Source organism: Somniosus microcephalus, unplaced genomic scaffold (genome assembly GCF_052327205.1).
Source record: "Somniosus microcephalus isolate GS21.2 unplaced genomic scaffold, FLI_Smic_1.0 unresolved_chr2, whole genome shotgun sequence".
NCBI classification, from domain to species: Eukaryota; Metazoa; Chordata; class Chondrichthyes; order Squaliformes; family Somniosidae; genus Somniosus; species Somniosus microcephalus.
This window is the reverse complement of record NW_028225180.1, coordinates 26737387-26757264: the sequence shown is the minus strand read 5'-3', so window position 1 is coordinate 26757264 and position 19878 is coordinate 26737387.

The window sequence follows — 19878 nt, the reverse complement described above, 5'->3', positions numbered from 1 at the left end:
GTGAGTCTGTTCCCTGTCCATTTGAGAGTGAGTCTGATGCCTGTCCATTTGTGAGTGAGTCTGTTCCCTGTCCACCTGTGAGTGTGTATGTTCCAGTCTATCTGTGAGTGAGTCTGTTCCCTGTCTATCTGTGAGTGAGTCTGTTCCCTGTCTATCTGTGAGTGAGTCTGTTCCCTGTCCATCTGTGAGTGAGTCTGTTCCCTGTCCACCTGTGAGTGAGTCTGTTCCCTGTCCACCTGTGAGTGAGTCTGTTCCCTGTCCACCTGTGAGTGAGTCTGTTCCCTGTCCATTTGTGAATGAGTCTGTTCCCTGTCCACCTGTGAGTGTGTATGTTCCCGTCTATCTGTGAGTGAGTCGGTTCCCTGTCTATCTGTGAGTCAGTCTGTTCCCTGTCTAGCTGTGAGTGAGTCTGTTCCCTGTCCATCTGTGAGTGAGTCTGTTCCCTGTCCACCTGTGAGTGAGTCTGTTCCCTGTCCATTTGTGAGTGAGTCTTTTCCCTGCCCACCTGTGAGTGTGTATGTTCCCGTCTATCTGTGAGTGAGTCTGTTCCCTGTCTATCTGTGAGTGAGTCTGTTCCTGTCTATCTGTGAGTGAGTCTGTTCCCTGTCCATCTGTGAGTGAGTCTGTTCCCTGTCCACCTGTGAGTGAGTATGTTACCTGTCTATCTGTGAGTGAGTCTGTTCCCTGTCCACCTGTGAGTGAGTATGTTACCTGTCTATCTGTGAATGAGTCTGTTCCCTGTCCATCTGTGAGTGAGTCTGTTCTCTGTCCAGCTGTGAGTGTGTCTGTTCCCTGTCCAGCTGTGAGTGAGTCTGTTCCCTGTCCAGCTGTGAGTGAGCCTGTTCCCTGTCCAGCTGTGAGTGAGTCTGTTCCCTGTCTAGCTGCGAGTGAGTCTGTTCCCTGTCCATCTGTGAGTGAGTCTGTTCCCTGTCCATTGTGAGTGAGGCTGTTCCCTGTCTACCTGCGAGTGAGTCAGTTCCCTGTCCATCTGTGAGTGAGACTGTTCACTGTCCATCTGTGTGTGTGTCTGTTCCCTGTCCATCTGTGAGTGAGTCTGTTTCCTGTCCATCTGTGAGTGAATCTGTTCCCTGTCCAGCAGAGATTGAGTCTGTTTCCTGTCCATCTGTGAGTGAATCTGTTCCCTGTCCAGCAGAGAGTGAGTCTGTTCCCTGTCCATCTGTGATTGAGTCTGTTTCCTGTCCATCTGTGAGTGAATCTGTTCCCTGTCCATCTGTGAGTGAATCTGTTCCCTGTCCAGCAGAGATTGTGTCTGTTCCCTGTCCATCTGTGAGTGAATCTGTTCCCTGTCCATTTCAGAGTGAGATTGATCCCTGTCCATCTGAGAGTGTGTCTGTTCCCTGTGTATGTGAGAATGAATTTGTTCCCTGTCCATCTGAGAGTGAATCTGTTCTTTGCCCATCTGTGAGTGAGAATTTTTCCTGTCCATCTGTGAGTGGATCTATTCCCAGTCCTTGTGAGAGTGATTCAGTTCCCTGTCCATCTCTGAGTGTATCTGCTCCCTGTCCACTTGTGAGTGACTCTGGTCCCAGTCCATTTTTGAGTGAGTCTGTTCCCTGTCAATCTGTGGGTGAGTCTGTTCCCTGTCCATTTGAGAGTGAGTCTGTTCCTTGTCCATTTGTGAGTGAGTCTGTTCCCTGTCCAACTGTGAGTGAGTCTGTTCCCCGTCCATCTGTGGGTGAGTCTGTTCCCTGTCCATCTGAGAGTGAGTCTGTTCCCTGTCCATTTGTGAGTGAGTCTGTTCCCTGTCCATCTATGAGTGAGTCTGTTCCCTGTCCACCTGTGAGTGAGTCTGTTCCCTGTCCATCTGTGGGTGAGTCTGTTCCCTGTCCATCTGAGAGTGAGTCTGTTCCCTGTCCATCTGAGAGTGAGTCTGTTCCCTGTCCATTTGTGAGTGAGTTTGTTCCCTGTCCATCTGTGAGTGAATCTGTTCCCTGTCCACCTGTGAGTGCGACTGTTCCCTTTCCATTTTTGAGTGAGTTTATTCCCTGTCTGTTCCCTGTCCACCTGCGAGTGAATATGTTCCCTGTCTAGCTCTGAGTGAGTCTGTTCCCTGTCCATCTGAGAGTAAGTCTGTTCCCTGTCCATCTGTGAGTGAGTCTGTTCACTGTCCATCTGTGAGTGTGTCAATTCCCACTCCAGCAGAAATTGTGTCTGTTCCCTGTCCATCTGTGAGTGCGTCTGTTCCCTGTCCATCTGTGAGTGAGTCTGTTCCCTGTCCATTGTGAGTGAGGCTGTTCCCTGTCCACCTGCGAGTGAGTCAGTTTCCTGTCCATCTGTGAGTGAGACTGTTCACTGTCCATCTGTGTGTGTGTCTGTTCACTGTCCATCTGTGAGTGAGTCTGTTCCCTGTACGTCTGTGAGTGAGTCTGTTCCCTGTCCATCTGTGAGTGAGTCTGTTCCCTGTCCATCTGTGAGTGAGGCTGTTCTCTGTCCACTTGAGAGTGAATCAGTTACCTATCCATCTGTGAGTGAGTATGTTCCTTGTCCAGCTGTGAGTACGTCTGTTCCCTGTCCATCTGAGAGTGTGTCTGTTCCCTGTGTATGTGAGAGTGAATCTGTTCCCTGTCCATCTGTGAGTGAGAATTTTTCCTGTCCATCTGTGAGTGAGTCTATTCCCAATCCTTGTGAGAGTGATTCAGTTCCCTGTCCATCTCTGAGTGTATCTGCTCCCTGTCCACTTGTGAGTGACTCTGGTCCCAGTCCATTTTTGAGTGAGTCTGTTCCCTGTCCACCTGTGAGTGAGTCTGTTCCCTGTCCATCTGTGAGTGAGTCTGTTCCCTGTCCATCTGTGGGTGAGTCTGTTCCCTGTCCACCTGTGAGTGAGTCTGATCCCTGTCCATTTGTGAGTGAGTCTGTTCCCTGTCCACCTGTGAGTGTGTATGTTCCCGTCTATCTGTGAGTGAGTCGGTTCCCTGTCTATTTGTGTGTGAGCCTGTTCCCTGTCGATCTGTGAGTGAGTCTGTTCCCTGTCCATCTGTGAGTGAGTCTGTTCCCTGTCCACCTGTGAGTGAGTCTGTTCCCTGTCCATTTGTGAGTGAGTCTGTTCCCTGTCCACCTGTGAGTGTGTATGTTCCCGTCTATCTGTGAGTGAGTCTGTTCCCTGTCTATCTGTGAGTGAGTCTGTTCCCTGTCTATCTGTGAGTGAGTCTGTTCCCTGTCCATCTGTGAGTGAGTCTGTTCCCTGTCCACCTGTGAGTGAGTATGTTACCTGTCTATCTGTGAGTGAGTCTGTTCCCTGTCCATCTGTGAGTGAGTCTGTTCTCTGTCCAGCTGTGAGTGTGTCTGTTCCCTGTCCATCTGTGAGTGAGTCTGTTCCCTGTCCAGCTGTGAGTGAGCCTGTTCCCTGTCCAGCTGTGAGTGAGTCTGTTACCTGTCCATCTGTGAGTGAGTCTGTTCCCTGTCCATTGTGAGTGAGGCTGTTCCCTGTCTACCTGCGAGTGAGTCAGTTCCCTGTCCATCTGTGAGTGAGACTGTTCACTGTCCATCTGTGTGTGTGTATGTTCCCTGTCCATCTGTGAGTGAGTCTGTTTCCTGTCCATCTGTGAGTGAATCTGTTCCCTGTCCAGCAGAGATTGAGTCTGTTCCCTGTCCATCTGTGAGTGAATCTGTTCCCTGTCCAGCAGAGAGTGAGTCCCTGTCCATCTGTGAGTGAGTCTGTTTCCTGCCCATCTGTGAGTGAATCTGTTCCCTTACAATTTCAGAGTGAGATTGATACCTGTCCATCTGAGAGTGTGTCTGTTCCCTGTGTATGTGAGAGTGAATTTGTTCCCTGTCCGTCTGAGAGTGAATCTGTTCTTTGTCCTTCTGTGAGTGAGAATATTTCCTGTCCATCTGTGAGTGAGTCCATTCCCAGTCCTTGTGAGAGTGATTCAGTTCCCTGTCCATCTCTGAGTGTATCTGCTCCCTGTCCACTTGTGAGTGACTCTGGTCCCAGTCCATATTTGAGTGAGTCTGTTCCCTGTCCATCTGTGGGTGAGTCTGTTCCCTGTCCATTTGAGAGTGAGTCTGTTCCCTGTCCATTTGTGAGTGAGTCTGTTCCCTGTCCACTTGTGAGTGAGTCTGTTCCCTGTCTATCTGTGAGTGAGTCTGTTCCCTGACCATCTGTGAGTGAGTCTGTTCCCTGTCCACCTGTGAGTGAGTCTGTTCCCTGTCCATCTGTGGGTGAGTCTGTTCCATGTCCATCTGAGAGTGAGTCTGTTCCCTGTCCATTTGTGAGTGAGTCTGTTCCCTGTCCATCTGTGAGTGAGTCTGTTCCCTGTCCACCTGTGAGTGAGTCTGTTCCCTGTCCATCTGTGGGTGAGTCTGTTCCCTGTCCATCTGAGAATGAGTCTGTTCCCTGTCCATCTGAGAGAGAGTCTGTTTCCTGTCCATTTGTGAGTGAGTCTGTTCCCGGTCCATCTGTGAGTGAGTCTGTTCCCTGTCCACCTGTGAGTGAGTCTGTTCCCTGTCCATCTGTGGGTGAGTCTGTTCCCTGTCCATCTGAGAGTGAGTCTGTTCCCTGTCCATCTGAGAGTGAGTCTGTTCCCTGTCCATCTGAGAGTGAGTCTGTTCCTTGTTCATCAGTGAGTGAATCTGTTCCCTGTCCATCTGTGAGTTTACCTGCTCCCTGTCCATCTGTGAGTGAATCTGTTCCCTGTGCATCCGAGAGTGAGTCTGTTCACTGTCCATTTGAGAGTGAATCTCTTCCCTGTCCGTCTGTGAGTGAGTCTGTTCCCTGTCCATCTCTGAGTGAGCCTGTGCCCTGTCCATTTGAGAGTGGATCTGTTCCCTGTCCATCTGTGAGTGAGTCTGTTCCCTGTCCATCTGTGAGTGAGTCTGTTCCCTGTCCATCTGAGAGTGAATATGTTCCTTGTCCATCTTAGAATGAGTCAGTTTGCTGTCCATCTGTGAGTGCGTCTGTTCCCTGTCCACCTTTGAGTGAGTCTGTTCCCTGTCCATCTGTGAGTGAGTCTGTTTGCAGCCCATCTGTTAGTGAGTCTCTTCCCGATCCATCTGAGAGTGAGTCTGTTCCCTATCCATCTGAGAGTGAGTCTCACCCCTGTCCAGCTGTGAGTGAGTTTGTTCCCTGTCCATCTGTGAGTGAATCTGTTCCTTTTCCATCTTAGAATGAGTCAGTTCGCTGTCCATCTGAGAGTGAGTCTGTTCCTTGTTCATCAGTGAGTGAATCTGTTCCCTGTCCATCTGTGAGTTTACCTGCTCCATGTCCATCTGTGAGTGGATCTGTTCCCTGTGCATCCGAGAGTGAGTCTGTTCACTGTCCATTTGAGAGTGAATCTCTTCCCTGTCCGTCTGCGAGTGAGTCTGTTCCCTGTCCATCTCTGAGTGAGCCTGTGCCCTGTCCATTTGAGAGTGGATCTGTTCCCTGTCCATCTGTGAGTGAGTCTGTTCCCTGTCCATCTGTGAGTGAGTCTGTGACCAGTCCATCTGAGAGTGAGTCTGTTCCCTGTCCATCTGTGAGTGAACCTGTTCCCTGTCCATCAAAGAGTGATTCAGTTCCCTGTCCATCTATGAGTGAATCTGTTCCCTGTTCGGCAGAGAGTGAGTCTGTTCCCTGTCCATCTGTGAGTGAATCTGTTCCCTGTCCACCTGTGAGTGAATCTGTTCCCTGTCCAGCAGAGTGTGAGTCTGTGACCTGACCATCTGAGAGTGATTCAGTTACCTGTCCATCTGTGAGTGAGTCTGTTCACTGTCCATCTGTGAGTGTGTCAGTTCCCTCTCCAGCAGAGATTGTGTCTGTTCCCTGTCCATCTGTGAGTGCGTCTGTTCCCTGTCCATCTGTGAGTGAGTCTGTTCCCTGTCCATTGTGAGTGAGGCTGTTCCCTGTCCACCTGCGAGTGAGTCAGTTTCCTGTCCATCTGTGAGTGAGACTGTTCACTGTCCGTCTGTGAGTGAGTCTGTTCCCTGTCCATCTGTGAGTGAGTCTGTTCCCTGTCCATTTGTGAGTGAGTCTGTTCCCTGTCCATCTGTGAGTGAGTCTGTTCCCTGTCCACCTGTGAGTGAGTCTGTTCCCTGTCCATCTGTGGGTGAGTCTGAACCCTATCCATCTGAGAGTGAGTCTGTTCCCTGTCCATCTGAGAGAGAGTCTGTTCCCTGTCCATTTGTGAGTGAGTCTGTTCCCTGTCCATCTGTGAGTGAGTCTGTTCCCTGTCCACCTGTGAGTGAGTCTGTTCCCTGTCCATCTGTGGGTGAGTCTGTTCCCTGTCCATCTGAGAGTGAGTCTGTTCCCTGTCCATCTGAGAGTGAGTCTGTTCCCTGTCCATTTGTGAGTGAGTCTGTTCCCTGTCCATCTGTGAGTGAGTCTGTTCCCTGTCCACCTGTGAGTGCGTCTGTTCCCTGTCCATTTTTGAGTGAGTTTATTCCCTGTCTGTTCCCTGTCCACCTGCGAGTGAATATGTTCCCTGTCTAGCTGTGAGTGAGTCTGTTCCCTGTCTATCTGTGAGTGAGTCTGTTCCCTGTCCATCTGTGGGTGAGTCTGTTCCCTGTCCATTTGAGAGTGAGTCTGATGCCTGTCCATTTGTGCGTGAGTCTGTTCCCTGTCCACCTGTGAGTGTGTATGTTCCCGTCTATCTGTGAGTGAGTCTGTTCCCTGTCTATCTGTGAGTGAGTCTGTTCCCTGTCTATCTGTGTGTGAGTCTGTTGCCTGTCCATCTGTGAGTGAGTCTGTTCCCTGTCCACCTGTGAGTGAGTCTGTTCCCTGTCCATTTGTGAGTGAGTCTGTTCCCTGTCCACCTGTGAGTGTGTATATTCCCGTCTATCTGTGAGTGAGTCTGTTCCCTGTCTATCTGTGAGTGAGTCTGTTCCCTGTCCACCTGTGAGTGAGTCTGTTCCCTGTCCACCTGTGAGTGAGTCTGTTCCCTGTCCACCTGTGAGTGAGTCTGTTCCCTGTCCATTTGTGAATGAGTCTGTTCCCTGTCCACCTGTGAGTGTGTATGTTCCCGTCTATCTGTGAGTGAGTCGGTTCCCTGTCTGTCTGTGAGTGAGTCTGTTCCCTATCTATCTGTGAGTGAGTCTGTTCCCTGTCCATCTGTGAGTGAGTCTGTTCCCTGTCCACCTGTGAGTGAGTTTGTTCCCTGTCCATCTGTGAGTGAGTCTGTTTCCTGTCCATCTGTGAGTGAATCTGTTCCCTGACAATTTCAGAGTGAGATTGATACCTGTCCATCTGAGAGTGTGTCTGTTCCCTGTGTATGTGAGAGTGAATTTGTTCCCTGTCCGTCTGAGAGTGAATCTGTTCTTTGTCCATCTGTGAGTGAGAATATTTCCTGTCCATCTGTGAGTGAATCTATTCCCAGTCCTTGTGAGAGTGATTCAGTTCCCTGTCCATCTCTGAGTGTATCTGCTCCCTGTCCACTTGTGAGTGACTCTGGTCCCAGTCCATTTTTGAGTGAGTCTGTTCCCTGTCCATCTGTGGGTGAGTCTGTTCCCTGTCCATTTGAGAGTGAGTCTGTTCCCTGTCCATTTGTGAGAGAGTCTGTTCCCTGTCCACCTGTGAGTGAGTCTGTTCCCTGTCTATCTGTGAGTGAGTCTGTTCCCTGACCATCTGTGAGTGAGTCTGTTCTCTGTCCACCTGTGAGTGAGTCTGTTCCCTGTCCATCTGTGATTGAGTCTGTTCCCTGTCCATCTGAGAGTGAGTCTGTTCCCTGTCCATTTGTGAGTGTGTCTGTTCCCTGTCCATCTGTGAGTGAGTCTGTTCCCTGTCCACCTGTGAGTGAGTCTGTTCCCTGTCCATCTGTGGGTGAGTCTGTTCCCTGTCCATCTGAGAGTGAGTCTGTTCCCTGTCCATCTGAGAGAGAGTCTGTTCCCTGTCCATTTGTGAGTGAGTCTGTTCGCTGTCCATCTGTGAGTGAGTCTGTTCCATGTCCACCTGTGAGTGAGTCTGTTCCCTGTCCATCTCTGGGTGAGTCTGTTCCCTGTCCATCTGAGAGTGAGTCTGTTCCCTGTCCATCTGAGAGTGAGTCTGTTCCCTGTCCAGTTGTGAGTGAGTCTGTTCCCTGTCCATCTGTGAGTGAGTCTGTTCCCTGTCCACCTGTGAGTGCGTCTGTTCCCTGTCCATTTTTGAGTGAGTTTATTCCCTGTCTGTTCCCTGTCCACCTGCGAGTGAATATGTTCCCTGTCTAGCTGTGAGTGAGTCTGTTCCCTGTCCATCTGTGAGTGAGTCTGTTCCCTGTCCATCTGTGGGTGAGTCTGTTCCCTGTCCATTTGAGAGTGAGTCTGATGCCTGTCCATTTGTGAGTGAGTCTGTTCCCTGTCCACCTGTGAGTGTGTATGTTCCCGTCTATCTGTGAGTGAGTCTGTTCCCTGTCTATCTGTGAGTGAGTCTGTTCCCTGTCTATCTGTGAGTGAGTCTGTTCCCTGTCCATCTGTGAGTGAGTCTGTTCCCTGTCCACCTGTGAGTGAGTCTGTTCCCTGTCCACCTGTGAGTGAGTCTGTTCCCTGTCCACCTGTGAGTGTGTATGTTCCCGTCTATCTGTGAGTGAGTCGGTTCCCTGTCTATCTGTGAGTCAGTCTGTTCCCTGTCTAGCTGTGAGTGAGCCTGTTCCCTGTCCATCTGTGAGTGAGTCTGTTCCCTGTCCACCTGTGAGTGAGTCTGTTCCCTGTCCATTTGTGAGTGAGTCTTTTCCCTGCCCACCTGTGAGTGTGTATGTTCCCGTCTATCTGTGAGTGAGTCTGTTCCCTGTCTATCTGTGAGTGAGTCTGTTCCCTGTCTATCTGTGAGTGAGTCTGTTCCCTGTCCATCTGTGAGTGAGTCTGTTGCCTGTCCACCTGTGAGTGAGTATGTTACCTGTCTATCTGTGAGTGGGTCTGTTCCCTGTCCACCTGTGAGTGAGTATGTTACCTGTCTATCTGTGAGTGAGTCTGTTCCCTGTCCATCTGTGAGAGAGTCTGTTCTCTGTCCAGCTGTGAGTGTGTCTGTTCCCTGTCCAGCTGTGAGTGAGTCTGTTCCCTGTCCAGCTGTGTGTGAGCCTGTTCCCTGTCCAGCTGTGAGTGAGTCTGTTCCCTGTCTAGCTGCGAGTGAGTCTGTTCCCTGTCCATCTGTGAGTGAGTCTGTTCCCTGTCCATTGTGAGTGAGGCTGTTCCCTGTCTACCTGCGAGTGAGTCAGTTCCCTGTCCATCTGTGAGTGAGACTGTTCACTGTCCAACTGTGTGTGTGTCTGTTCCCTGTCCATCTGTGAGTGAGTCTGTTCCTGTCCATCTGTGAGTGTATCTGTTCCCTGTCCAGCAGAGATTGAGTCTGTTTCCTGTCCATCTGTGAGTGAATCTGTTCCCTGTCCAGCAGAGAGTGAGTCTGTTCCCTGTCCATCTGTGATTGAGTCTGTTTCCTGTCCATCTGTGAGTGAATCTGTTCCCTGTCCATCTGTGAGTGAATCTGTTCCCTGTCCAGCAGAGATTGTGTCTGTTCCCTGTCCATCTGTGAGTGAATCTGTTCCCTGTCCATTTCAGAGTGAGATTGATCCCTGTCCATCTGAGAGTGTGTCTGTTCCCTGTGTATGTGAGAGTGAATTTGTTCCCTGTCCATCTGAGAGTGAATCTGTTCTTTGCCCATCTGTGAGTGAGAATTTTTCCTGTCCATCTGTGGGTGAGTCTGTTCCCTGTCCACCTGTGAGTGACTCTGATCCCTGTCCATTTGTGAGTGAGTCTGTTCCCTGTCCACCTGTGAGTGTGTATGTTCCCGTCTATCTGTGAGTGAGTCGGTTCCCTGTCTATTTGTGAGTGAGCCTGTTCCCTGTCGATCTGTGAGTGAGTCTGTTCCCTGTCCATCTGTGAGTGAGTCTGTTCCCTGTCCACCTGTGAGTGAGTCTGTTCCCTGTCCATTTGTGAGTGAGTCTGTTCCCTGTCCACCTGTGAGTGAGTATGTTACCTGTCTGTCTGTGAGTGAGTCTGTTCCCTGTCCATCTGTGAGTGAGTCTGTTCTCTGTCCAGCTGTGAGTGTGTCTGTTCCCTGTCCATCTGTGAGTGAGTCTGTTCCCTGTCCAGCTGTGAGTGAGCCTGTTCCCTGTCCAGCTGTGAGTGAGTCTGTTCCCTGTCTAGCTGTGAGTGAGTCTGTTACCTGTCCATCTGTGAGTGAGTCTGTTCCCTGTCCATTGTGAGTGAGGCTGTTCCCTGTCTACCTGCGAGTGAGTCAGTTCCCTGTCCATCTGTGAGTGAGACTGTTCACTGTCCATCTGTGTGTGTGTATGTTCCCTGTCCATCTGTGAGTGAGTCTGTTTCCTGTCCATCTGTGAGTGAATCTGTTCCCTGTCCAGCAGAGATTGAGTCTGTTCCCTGTCCATCTGTGAGTTAGTCTGTTTCCTGCCCATCTGTGAGTGAATCTGTTCCCTTTCAATTTCAGAGTGAGATTGATACCTGTCCATCTGAGAGTGTGTCTGTTCCCTGTGTATGTGAGAGTGAATTTGTTCCCTGTCCATCTGAGAGTGAATCTGTTCTTTGCCCATCTGTGAGTGAGAATTTTTCCTGTCCATCTGTGAGTGGATCTATTCCCAGTCGTTGTGAGAGTGATTCAGTTCCCTGTCCATCTCTGAGTGTATCTGCTCCTTGTCCACTTGTGAGTGACTCTGGTCCCAGTCCATTTTTGAGTGAGTCTGTTCCCTGTCAATCTGTGGGTGAGTCTGTTCCCTGTCCATTTGAGAGTGAGTCTGTTCCTTGTCCATTTGTGAGTGAGTCTGTTCCCTGTCCATCTGTGAGTGAGTCTGTTCCCTGTCCACCTGTGAGTGAGTCTGTTCCCTGTCCACCTGTGAGTGAGTCTGTTCCCTGTCCACCTGTGAGTGTGTATGTTCCCGTCTATCTGTGAGTGAGTCGGTTCCCTGTCTATCTGTGAGTCAGTCTGTTCCCTGTCTAGCTGTGAGTGAGCCTGTTCCCTGTCCATCTGTGAGTGAGTCTGTTCCCTGTCCACCTGTGAGTGAGTCTGTTCCCTGTCCATTTGTGAGTGAGTCTTTTCCCTGCCCACCTGTGAGTGTGTATGTTCCCGTCTATCTGTGAGTGAGTCTGTTCCCTGTCTATCTGTGAGTGAGTCTGTTCCCTGTCTATCTGTGAGTGAGTCTGTTCCCTGTCCATCTGTGAGTGAGTCTGTTGCCTGTCCACCTGTGAGTGAGTATGTTACCTGTCTATCTGTGAGTGGGTCTGTTCCCTGTCCACCTGTGAGTGAGTATGTTACCTGTCTATCTGTGAGTGAGTCTGTTCCCTGTCCATCTGTGAGAGAGTCTGTTCTCTGTCCAGCTGTGAGTGTGTCTGTTCCCTGTCCAGCTGTGAGTGAGTCTGTTCCCTGTCCAGCTGTGTGTGAGCCTGTTCCCTGTCCAGCTGTGAGTGAGTCTGTTCCCTGTCTAGCTGCGAGTGAGTCTGTTCCCTGTCCATCTGTGAGTGAGTCTGTTCCCTGTCCATTGTGAGTGAGGCTGTTCCCTGTCTACCTGCGAGTGAGTCAGTTCCCTGTCCATCTGTGAGTGAGACTGTTCACTGTCCAACTGTGTGTGTGTCTGTTCCCTGTCCATCTGTGAGTGAGTCTGTTCCTGTCCATCTGTGAGTGTATCTGTTCCCTGTCCAGCAGAGATTGAGTCTGTTTCCTGTCCATCTGTGAGTGAATCTGTTCCCTGTCCAGCAGAGAGTGAGTCTGTTCCCTGTCCATCTGTGATTGAGTCTGTTTCCTGTCCATCTGTGAGTGAATCTGTTCCCTGTCCATCTGTGAGTGAATCTGTTCCCTGTCCAGCAGAGATTGTGTCTGTTCCCTGTCCATCTGTGAGTGAATCTGTTCCCTGTCCATTTCAGAGTGAGATTGATCCCTGTCCATCTGAGAGTGTGTCTGTTCCCTGTGTATGTGAGAGTGAATTTGTTCCCTGTCCATCTGAGAGTGAATCTGTTCTTTGCCCATCTGTGAGTGAGAATTTTTCCTGTCCATCTGTGGGTGAGTCTGTTCCCTGTCCACCTGTGAGTGACTCTGATCCCTGTCCATTTGTGAGTGAGTCTGTTCCCTGTCCACCTGTGAGTGTGTATGTTCCCGTCTATCTGTGAGTGAGTCGGTTCCCTGTCTATTTGTGAGTGAGCCTGTTCCCTGTCGATCTGTGAGTGAGTCTGTTCCCTGTCCATCTGTGAGTGAGTCTGTTCCCTGTCCACCTGTGAGTGAGTCTGTTCCCTGTCCATTTGTGAGTGAGTCTGTTCCCTGTCCACCTGTGAGTGAGTATGTTACCTGTCTGTCTGTGAGTGAGTCTGTTCCCTGTCCATCTGTGAGTGAGTCTGTTCTCTGTCCAGCTGTGAGTGTGTCTGTTCCCTGTCCATCTGTGAGTGAGTCTGTTCCCTGTCCAGCTGTGAGTGAGCCTGTTCCCTGTCCAGCTGTGAGTGAGTCTGTTCCCTGTCTAGCTGTGAGTGAGTCTGTTACCTGTCCATCTGTGAGTGAGTCTGTTCCCTGTCCATTGTGAGTGAGGCTGTTCCCTGTCTACCTGCGAGTGAGTCAGTTCACTGTCCATCTGTGTGTGTGTATGTTCCCTGTCCATCTGTGAGTGAGTCTGTTTCCTGTCCATCTGTGAGTGAATCTGTTCCCTGTCCAGCAGAGATTGAGTCTGTTCCCTGTCCATCTGTGAGTTAGTCTGTTTCCTGCCCATCTGTGAGTGAATCTGTTCCCTTTCAATTTCAGAGTGAGATTGATACCTGTCCATCTGAGAGTGTGTCTGTTCCCTGTGTATGTGAGAGTGAATTTGTTCCCTGTCCATCTGAGAGTGAATCTGTTCTTTGCCCATCTGTGAGTGAGAATTTTTCCTGTCCATCTGTGAGTGGATCTATTCCCAGTCGTTGTGAGAGTGATTCAGTTCCCTGTCCATCTCTGAGTGTATCTGCTCCTTGTCCACTTGTGAGTGACTCTGGTCCCAGTCCATTTTTGAGTGAGTCTGTTCCCTGTCAATCTGTGGGTGAGTCTGTTCCCTGTCCATTTGAGAGTGAGTCTGTTCCTTGTCCATTTGTGAGTGAGTCTGTTCCCTGTCCAACTGTGAGTGAGTCTGTTCCCTGTCTATCTGTGAGTGAGTCTGTTCCCTGTCCATCTGTGAGTGAGTCTGTTCCCTGTCCACCTGTGAGTGAGTCTGTTCCCCGTCCATCTGTGGGTGAGTCTGTTCCCTGTCCATCTGAGAGTGAGTCTGTTCCCTGTCCATTTGTGAGTGAGTCTGTTCCCTGTCCATCTGTGAGTGAGTCTGTTCCCTGTCCACCTGTGAGTGAGTCTGTTCCCTGTCCATCTGTGGGTGAGTCTGTTCCCTGTCCATCTGAGAGTGAGTCTGTTCCCTGTCCATCTGAGAGTGAGTCTGTTCCCTGTCCATTTGTGAGTGAGTTTGTTCCCTGTCCATCTGTGAGTGAATCTGTTCCCTGTCCACCTGTGAGTGCGACTGTTCCCTTTCCATTTTTGAGTGAGTTTATTCCCTGTCTGTTCCCTGTCCACCTGCGAGTGAATATGTTCCCTGTCTAGCTCTGAGTGAGTCTGTTCCCTGTCCATCTGAGAGTGAGTCTGTTCCCTGTCCATTTGTGAGTGAGTCTTTTCCCTGTCCATCTGTGAGTGAGTCTGTTCCCTGTCCACCTGTGAGTGAGTCTGTTCCCTGTCCATCTGTGAGTGAGTCTGTTCACTGTCCATCTGTGAGTGTGTCAATTCCCTCTCCAGCAGAGATTGTGTCTGTTCCCTGTCCATCTGTGAGTGCGTCTGTTCCCTGTCCATCTGTGAGTGAGTCTGTTCCCTGTCCATTGTGAGTGAGGCTGTTCCCTGTCCACCTGCGAGTGAGTCAGTTTCCTGTCCATCTGTGAGTGAGACTGTTCACTGTCCATCTGTGTGTGTGTCTGTTCACTGTCCATCTGTGAGTGAGTCTGTTCCCTGTACGTCTGTGAGTGAGTCTGTTCCCTGTCCATCTGTGAGTGAGTCTGTTCCCTGTCCATCTGTGAGTGAGGCTGTTCTCTGTCCACTTGTGAGTGAATCAGTTACCTATCCATCTGTGAGTGAATCTGTTCCCTGTCCAGCAGAGATTGAGTCTGTTTCCTGTCCATCTGTGAGTGAATCTGTTCCCTGTCCAGCAGAGAGTGAGTCTGTTCCCTGTCCATCTGTGATTGAGTCTGTTTCCTGTCCATCTGTGAGTGAATCTGTTCCCTGTCCATCTGTGAGTGAATCTGTTCCCTGTCCAGCAGAGATTGTGTCTGTTCCCTGTCCATCTGTGAGTGAATCTGTTCCCTGTCCATTTCAGAGTGAGATTGATCCCTGTCCATCTGAGAGTGTGTCTGTTCCCTGTGTATGTGAGAGTGAATTTGTTCCCTGTCCATCTGAGAGTGAATCTGTTCTTTGCCCATCTGTGAGTGAGAATTTTTCCTGTCCATCTGTGAGTGGATCTATTCCCAGTCCTTGTGAGAGTGATTCAGTTCCCTGTCCATCTCTGAGTGTATCTGCTCCCTGTCCACTTGTGAGTGACTCTGGTCCCAGTCCATTTTTGAGTGAGTCTGTTCCCTGTCAATCTGTGGGTGAGTCTGTTCCCTGTCCATTTGAGAGTGAGTCTGTTCCTTGTCCATTTGTGAGTGAGTCTGTTCCCTGTCCAACTGTGAGTGAGTCTGTTCCCTGTCTATCTGTGAGTGAGTCTGTTCCCTGTCCATCTGTGAGTGAGTCTGTTCCCTGTCCACCTGTGAGTGAGTCTGTTCCCCGTCCATCTGTGGGTGAGTCTGTTCCCTGTCAATCTGAGAGTGAGTCTGTTCCCTGTCCATTTGTGAGTGAGTCTGTTCCCTGTCCATCTGTGAGTGAGTCTGTTCCCTGTCCACCTCTGAGTGAGTCTGTTCCCTGTCCATCTGTGGGTGAGTCTGTTCCCTGTCCATCTGAGAGTGAGTCTGTTCCCTGTCCATCTGAGAGTGAGTCTGTTCCCTGTCCATTTGTGAGTGAGTTTGTTCCCTGTCCATCTGTGAGTGAATCTGTTCCCTGTCCACCTGTGAGTGCGACTGTTCCCTTTCCATTTTTGAGTGAGTTTATTCCCTGTCTGTTCCCTGTCCACCTGCGAGTGAATATGTTCCCTGTCTAGCTCTGAGTGAGTCTGTTCCCTGTCCATCTGAGAGTGAGTCTGTTCCCTGTCCATTTGTGAGTGAGTCTTTTCCCTGTCCATCTGTGAGTGAGTCTGTTCCCTGTCCACCTGTGAGTGAGTCTGTTCCCTGTCCATCTGTGAGTGAGTCTGTTCACTGTCCATCTGTGAGTGTGTCAATTCCCTCTCCAGCAGAGATTGTGTCTGTTCCCTGTCCATCTGTGAGTGCGTCTGTTCCCTTTCCATCTGTGAGTGAGTCTGTTCCCTGTCCATTGTGAGTGAGGCTGTTCCCTGTCCACCTGCGAGTGTGTCAGTTTCCTGTCCATCTGTGAGTGAGACTGTTCACTGTCCATCTGTGTGTGTGTCTGTTCACTGTCCATCTGTGAGTGAGTCTGTTCCCTGTACGTCTGTGAGTGAGTCTGTTCCCTGTCCATCTGTGAGTGAGTCTGTTCCCTGTCCATCTGAGAGTGAGTCTGTTCCCTGTCCATCTGAGAGTGTGTCTGTTCCCTGTGTATGTGAGAGTGAATTTGTTCCCTGTCCGTCTGAGAGTGAATCTGTTCTTTGTCCATCTGTGAGTGAGAATATTTCCTGTCCATCTGTGAGTGAATCTATTCCCAGTCCTTGTGAGAGTGATTCAGTTCCCTGTCCATCTCTGAGTGTATCTGCTCCCTGTCCACTTGTGAGTGACTCTGGTCCCAGTCCATTTTTGAGTGAGTCTGTTCCCTGTCCATCTGTGGGTGAGTCTGTTCCCTGTCCATTTGAGAGTGAGTCTGTTCCCTGTCCATTTGTGAGTGAGTCTGTTCCCTGTCCATCTGAGAGTGAGTCTGTTCCCTGTCCATCTGAGAGTGAGTCTGTTCCCTGTCCATTTGTGAGTGAGTTTGTTCCCTGTCCATCTGTGAGTGAATCTGTTCCCTGTCCACCTGTGAGTGCGACTGTTCCCTTTCCATTTTTGAGTGAGTTTATTCCCTGTCTGTTCCCTGTCCACCTGCGAGTGAATATGTTCCCTGTCTAGCTCTGAGTGAGTCTGTTCCCTGTCCATCTGAGAGTGAGTCTGTTCCCTGTCCATTTGTGAGTGTGTCTTTTCCCTGTCCATCTGTGAGTGAGTCTGTTCCCTGTCCACCTGTGAGTGAGTCTGTTCCCTGTCCATCTGTGAGTGAGTCTGTTCACTGTCCATCTGTGAGTGTGTCAATTCCCTCTCCAGCAGAGATTGTGTCTGTTCCCTGTCCATCTGTGAGTGCGTCTGTTCCCTGTCCATCTGTGAGTGAGTCTGTTCCCTGTCCATTGTGAGTGAGGCTGTTCCCTGTCCACCTGCGAGTGAGTCAGTTTCCTGTCCATCTGTGAGTGAGACTGTTCACTGTCCATCTGTGTGTGTGTCTGTTCACTGTCCATCTGTGAGTGAGTCTGTTCCCTGTACGTCTGTGAGTGAGTCTGTTCCCTGTCCATCTGTGAGTGAGTCTGTTCCCTGTCCATCTGTGAGTGAGGCTGTTCTCTGTCCACTTGAGAGTGAATCAGTTACCTATCCATGTGTGAGTGAGTATGTTCCTTGTCCAGCTGTGAGTAAGTCTGTTCCCTGTCCATCTGAGAGTGTGTCTGTTCCCTGTGTATGTGAGAGTGAATCTGTTCCCTGTCCATCTGTGAGTGAGAATTTTTCCTGTCCATCTGTGAGTGAGTCTATTCCCAATCCTTGTGAGAGTGATTCAGTTCCCTGTCCATCTCTGAGTGTATCTGCTCCCTGTCCACTTGTGAGTGACTCTGGTCCCAGTCCATTTTTGAGTGAGTCTGTTCCCTGTCCACCTGTGAGTGAGTCTGTTCCCTGTCCATCTGTGAGTGAGTCTGTTCCCTGTCCATCTGTGGGTGAGTCTGTTCCCTGTCCACCTGTGAGTGACTCTGATCCCTGTCCATTTGTGAGTGAGTCTGTTCCCTGTCCACCTGTGAGTGTGTATGTTCCCGTCTATCTGTGAGTGAGTCGGTTCCCTGTCTATTTGTGAGTGAGCCTGTTCCCTGTCGATCTGTGAGTGAGTCTGTTCCCTGTCCATCTGTGAGTGAGTCTGTTCCCTGTCCACCTGTGAGTGAGTCTGTTCCCTGTCCATTTGTGAGTGAGTCTGTTCCCTGTCCACCTGTGAGTGTGTATGTTCCCGTCTATCTGTGGGTGAGTCTGTTCCCTGTCTATCTGTGAGTGAGTCTGTTCCCTGTCTATCTGTGAGTGAGTCTGTTCCCTGTCCATCTGTGAGTGAGTCTGTTCCCTGTCCACCTGTGAGTGAGTATGTTACCTGTCTGTCTGAGAGTGAGTCTGTTCCCTGTCCATCTGTGAGTGAGTCTGTTCTCTGTCCAGCTGTGAGTGTGTCTGTTCCCTGTCCATCTGTGAGTGAGTCTGTTCCCTGTCCAGCTGTGAGTGAGCCTGTTCCCTGTCCAGCTGTGAGTGAGTCTGTTCCCTGTCTAGCTGTGAGTGAGTCTGTTACCTGTCCATCTGTGAGTGAGTCTGTTCCCTGTCCATTGTGAGTGAGGCTGTTCCCTGTCTACCTGCGAGTGAGTCAGTTCCCTGTCCATCTGTGAGTGAGACTGTTCACTGTCCATCTGTGTGTGTGTATGTTCCCTGTCCATCTGTGAGTGAGTCTGTTTCCTGTCCATCTGTGAGTGAATCTGTTCCCTGTCCAGCAGAGATTGAGTCTGTTCCCTGTCCATCTGTGAGTTAGTCTGTTTCCTGCCCATCTGTGAGTGAATCTGTTCCCTTACAATTTCAGAGTGAGATTGATACCTGTCCATCTGAGAGTGTGTCTGTTCCCTGTGTATGTGAGAGTGAATTTGTTCCCTGTCCGTCTGAGAGTGAATCTGTTCTTTGTCCATCTGTGAGTGAGAATATTTCCTGTCCATCTGTGAGTGAATCTATTCCCAGTCCTTGTGAGAGTGATTCAGTTCCCTGTCCATCTCTGAGTGTATCTGCTCCCTGTCCACTTGTGAGTGACTCTGGTCCCAGTCCATTTTTGAGTGAGTCTGTTCCCTGTCCATCTGTGGGTGAGTCTGTTCCCTGTCCATTTGAGAGTGAGTCTGTTCCCTGTCCATTTGTGAGTGAGTCTGTTCCCTGTCCACCTGTGAGTGAGTCTGTTCCCTGTCTATCTGTGAGTGAGTCTGTTCCCTGACCATCTGTGAGTGAGTCTGTTCCCTGTCCACCTGTGAGTGAGTCTGTTCCCTGTCCATCTGTGGGTGAGTCTGTTCCCTGTCCAACTGAGAGTGAGTCTGTTCCCTGTCCATTTGTGAGTGAGTCTGTTCCCTGTCCATCTGTGAGTGAGTCTGTTCCCTGTCCACCTGTGAGTGAGTCTGTTCCCTGTCCATCTGTGGGTGAGTCTGTTCCCTGTCCATCTGAGAGTGAGTCTGTTCCCTGTCCATCTGAGAGAGAGTCTGTTTCCTGTCCATTTGTGAGTGAGTCTGTTCCCGGTCCATCTGTGAGTGAGTCTGTTCCCTGTCCACCTGTGAGTGAGTCTGTTCCCTGTCCATCTGTGGGTGAGTCTGTTCCCTGTCCATCTGAGAGTGAGTCTGTTCCCTGTCCATCTGAGAGTGAGTCTATTCCCTGTCCATTTGTGAGTGAGTCTGTTCTCTGCCCATCTGTGAGTGAGTCTGTTCCCTGTCCACCTGTGAGTGCGTCTGTTCCCTGTCCATTTTTGAGTGAGTTTATTTCCTGTCTGTTCCCTGTCCACCTGCGAGTGAATATGTTCCCTGTCTAGCTGTGAGTGAGTCTGTTCCCTGTCCATCTGTGAGTGAGTCTGTTCCCCGTCCATCTGTGGTTGAGTCTGTTCCCTGTCCATTTGAGAGTGAGTCTGATGCCTGTCCATTTGTGAGTGAGTCTGTTCCCTGTCCACCTGTGAGTGTGTATGTTCCTGTCTATCTGTGAGTGAGTCTGTTCCCTGTCTATCTGTGAGTGAGTCTGTTCCCTGTCTATCTGTGAGTGAGTCTGTTCCCTGTCCATCCGTGAGTGAGTCTGTCCCTGTCCACCTGTGAGTGAGTCTGTTCCCTGTCCATTTGTGAGTGAGTCTGTTCCCTGTCCACCTGTGAGTGTGTATATTCCCGTCTATCTGTGAGTGAGTCTGTTCCCTGTCTATCTGTGAGTGAGTCTGTTCCCTGTCCACCTGTGAGTGAGTCTGTTCCCTGTCCACCTGTGAGTGAGTCTGTTCCCTGTCCACCTGTGAGTGAGTCTGTTCCCTGTCCATTTGTGAATTAGTCTGTTCCCTGTCCACCTGTGAGTGTGTATGTTCCCGTCTATCTGTGAGTGAGTCGGTTCCCTGTCTATCTGTGAGTGAGTCTGTTCCCTGTCTATCTGTGAGTGAGTCTGTTCCCTGTCCATCTGTGAGTGAGTCTGTTCCCTGTCCACCTGTGAGTGAGTCTGTTCCCTGTCCATTTGTGAGTGAGCCTGTTCCCTGTCCACCTGTGAGTGTGTATGTTCCCGTCTATCTGTGAGTGAGTCTGTTCCCTGTCTATCTGTGAGTGAGTCTGTTCCCTGTCTATCTGTGAGTGAGTCTGTTCCCTGTCCATCTGTGAGTGAGTCTGTTCCCTGTCCACCTGTGAGTGAGTATGTTACCTGTCTATCTGTGAGTGAGTCTGTTCCCTGTCCACCTGTGAGTGAGTATGTTACCTGTCTATCTGTGAGTGAGTCTGTTCCCTGTCCATCTGTGAGTGAGTCTGTTCTCTGTCCAGCTGTGAATGTGTCTGTTCCCTGTCCAGCTGTGAGTGAGTCTGTTCCCTGTCCATCTGTGAGTGCGTCTGTTCCCTGTCCATCTGTGAGTGAGTCTGTTCCCTGTCCATTGTGAGTGAGGCTGTTCCCTGTCCACCTGCGAGTGAGTCAGTTTCCTGTCCATCTGTG